A 4,332-nucleotide genomic window follows, 5' to 3' on the forward strand; every position below is an offset into this window, starting at 1 on the left:
CCCGGACAATTTTATTAGCACTATTATTCTATGGACATGCTATGATATAATCACGTTGAAGGGACTTTTACCTTTTGAGGTATTTTTTGAACTGAGGGAAAAATTGTCTAGCTATTGACTATATTATTGCTTATATATTATGATATTAGGGGAGTGATCAATTGCTAATTCATCATTTAATTGCTAACTACAACTAATTTAAGGCTATAGGATTTTAGAAAACATGTGGTCTACAATTTACCACATGTAATTTTCGTTTTTATTAATAAAATAAAAAAAGATAAAAAAAAAACTCCAAATTAGGGTTTTAGATGAAAATGTCAATATAGTGTTTCGAAAATATCAACACAATGCTTTAAGAATGTTAACCCCATTACTTATATTGACATTCTACATGTATTATATTGACATATTTTATATACTCCCTCCGTCCCGGCTAAGATGACACATTGCTTAGCCGGCACGGGGTTTTAGGAGTTATTGGTTAAAGTGTTTAATTGGAGAGAGAGAATATGGGTGTAAGTATTAAAGTAGAGAGATAAAGAGAGATGGATATTTTAATAAAAGTGAGAAAAAGTGGTTGAGTGTGTTAATTGGAGAGAGAAAGTTACCAAAAAAAAGAAATGTGTCATCTTAGTTGGGACAAACTAAAAAGGAAAACGTGTCATCTTAAGCGGGACGGAGGGAGTAGTATGTTGACATTTCTGCTTTACGAAAAAATTAAAAAATTTCAAATTTTTTTTCAAATTTTAATGTCGGAACATATGCATGTAGAATATCATTGGAATCCTTATGAAATTATCTTTAATTTGATATATGTTATATGAATTTAAAGTTTTGAGATTTCTTTTAAAAGTTATTTATAACTAAACATGTAGTATATTGCTATTAATACCCCTATTGATATTTTTTGGAATTAATCCTATGATCTTATTGACGTTTTTCGTTGATCGTATTGACATTTAAGGACTGATGATCTAAGCCCTTATTTGAATATCTAATGGTTATTATTTAGTTGTAGTTAGCAATTAAGTTATGAGTTGCAATATAACACTCCCCATACTATACTATGATACTATTATAATGTTAAGCTGATATTCAATGCATGATAGTATATATAATTATCCTTACGATAGATAACCAATATTGATACGCTGAGGACCTAATTGTGAGCAACAAACAAGCGACACCTATATTTTTCTCTCCTTGCTCTCCTTTTGTCATCCTCTCCGCGTAATTTTCTTCTCTCCATCATTTCTTTATCAAATTCACCATCCTCAATTCCTCTCTCTACAACATTCTCAGATCCCAAATTCACACAGCAACGACGCTGTCGCTATTCTCCTCTCGCTTGCTTCTTCATTTTTTTTTATCACGGTCAAATCAGCATTGGGAATCAATGCTCTTCATCATCGGCAGAAAAATTAGTTATGTTTCTATGCATCATCCAAATCGGCAGAAAGAGTGAGGAAGATAATTGCAGAGTCAATTGAAATTAAAAATACCGCGGAAACTCGAAAACAAGGACGTCTCAAATATAGACTTCAATTTTTCCAAAATTCTCCATAGATTTGTGCTTTTTTCTGTCAATTTGTCTTGCGCCATATTTCGGAGTATGTGAAATCTTCAATGATTTTGAGATCTTGATAAGCACATACCTGTCTCTTTTCTCTGATTAACTTAGAATTCGGATAATTATCTGTTGAGTTTAATATCCCAAAGAAATTGAGTTTTAATAAATCGAAGCAGAGCTATTTCCCAGAATTTGGTGGTTGCTGACTTGCTGTATCAATTGAAGAAGAAAAGAGCAAGGTCGTTGCTGACTTGCTGTGTGAATTTGGGAACTGAGAGAAATTGGTAGAGAGAGGACTTTGAATGGAGAATTTGATAAAGAAGTGTTTGGAAACATAAAGAATGTGGTAGAGAGGGGAATTGAGGATTGAGAATTTGATAAAGAAATTAGGAAGAGGGGAAATAAACGAAGACGAGAAAGAGAAGAAAGAAAAGTCTATAAAAGGAAATATGTAAATCATTAATTTACTCAGACGGCAACCAATGATCGAACATGTTTATGTTAATAAATACTGAGAAAAATAAAAATCTCTTTAATTAAAATTCACTCCTTGTTTTGTCTATTAAAAAAACAAACAAACAAAACAACGTGCGTGGCTTCGACATGTTAATAAATATAGTGATCTTCATTAATTGCATTCCTTTAAGTAGGTGGAAATGAAGCTATTAATTACATGTAAAAACATTGTGCAATTGTACAATTGCATTCTACCATCTGCCAATCTACAGCGCGCATAATTTGCACTTGTCTCTTTTTTTTTCGTATGTCATTTTCACGATATACAGAGGGGATAACGCACTCCTAAAAGTCCAGCCCCAAACCCATTCTTTACGTCAGTTTTTTTTTTTTTCATTTTATTCCCAATACCTACGATGCAGTCAGTCCAAATTTTACCCCCATTTTCAGCCCCTAATATTAACATGATTTTCAGTCATTTAAATAATTGAATTTAAATTAAAATTGAAAAATAAATTTCATGAAAAATACAATAATTTGAATACCAAATATTCATAAAAACGTAAATATCAAAATAAATTATAAAAATTGAGAATTAACTATATAAGTTTGGGTGTGATAAATGGATAGAAAATGGGTATTTTATAAATAGAATTGAGGTATTTATAATATGTCCATTTGAACGCCACACGTACCTATATTTAGGAGTGGATCCTCTGCTATTGTATAAAACACAGCAGAGAATGTTGTGTATGAAACGTGGCGCATTCTTCATGAAACGCATGAAAGATTTGAGGCTATGGGACCCACAAGCCAAGCATTTAATTCTAAAAATTAAAAATTGCAAAATAATCGGAACTTGAAAGTACTGCATCTATATTCCATTTTACTTCTAATCCTATGTGCCATTTTATCACACGGCTTATATTTCCAGTTTTATGATTATTCTCTTTTTATTGTATTCCACTTCATTATTTTTCTTTTTTAGAACTCTTTATTTACTTTTAAAAAAAATTGATTGCAGTTTGTTGGGGATTCTATGTTACAAGATATGAAACTAGCCGGGCGTAATACAATTCAAGAAGAAATACAAATGAAAAAAACTGAAACAAGATTACAAGGAAAATTCGAAACAAGTAAACTGTGAAAGTTGTTAGCCGAGTCGAGCATTCCTCTTTCCGCAAGACGAGATACGCCCGGTAGTGTTCTTCGGATTGGCGTTTCGTCCCCAAATATAAAACGGCTACGTCTTTGATGAAGCAACACCGCTATCAGCATAGCTCCGGCGAACTGGATGGAGGTGATGACAGAGTTTCGACAGAAGAACAATGCAAGAGAGGGAGAGAGCTTATGTTTTGTAGAATACTTGTGAATTGGTGTCTAGAATGCAAGAGTATGCATGCCTATTTATAGGCCAAGCCCACTCATTTGAATTGATGGAGTCAACACTCATAAAGTGTGTCATGATGGCTAGATTGTAACCGCCGGGGATTACTAGCCGTTACGAACGTTACAAACGTCAACCAAGGAGCATGAACCTGGACGGATGTATCTAGACACCTCTCACGTAGTTGTTCATTCCAGAAATGTATCTGGACGACCCGATCAATGTGCACGCATTCTACGAAGCCACATTATTTTATCTACGTGTCCAAAATAATATTAATTAATTATTTAAATAATTAATTACATATTTCCATATATCGTGACATACTTTAATATATTATTTCTCACTCACCGGGAATCGGTTTAGAGAAAGTGAATATACTACAATCATCTACTCGAAGCGTAGTTCGATTATAAATTATTTAATTATTTCAAAATTAAATAATCCGTCACTTGTACGACCCGGTCCAATTGCATTGACTGGACTACAATTCCAACACAGTTTACTTATTAATTTAATTACCTATTGATATATGCAATTATGCATACTTATATACCATTATACGAACAGTATAATATGGAGTATAATTAAGCTAATACGGACCCAGAAAATCCAAATCGTGGGATCAAAAAATCATTAATAAATATAATAAAATATTTAAATAATTATTATATATTATATTAGTAAAATTTAAATATTGCATTATATTTTGTTTGGCAAGGTAATTAATAAATGTGAGTAGCATATTTTCAAAAATAGAAAAAACACATCAAAAACTTTATAAAATTTAATTGTTTAGACTGTTATTTTTTTTTTAATGTTTCTTGTATCATTTATTTTATCAAAATATGCTTTTGCTAACTGTTTAAGTTTTACTATTTAGTTTTATTTGTAATATATTTTGCAACTACTAATA

This window comes from Salvia hispanica, chromosome 4 (assembly GCF_029641045.1).
Source record: "Salvia hispanica isolate PSC_SH4W2 chromosome 4, Shi_PSC_v1, whole genome shotgun sequence".
NCBI lineage: Eukaryota > Viridiplantae > Streptophyta > Magnoliopsida > Lamiales > Lamiaceae > Salvia > Salvia hispanica.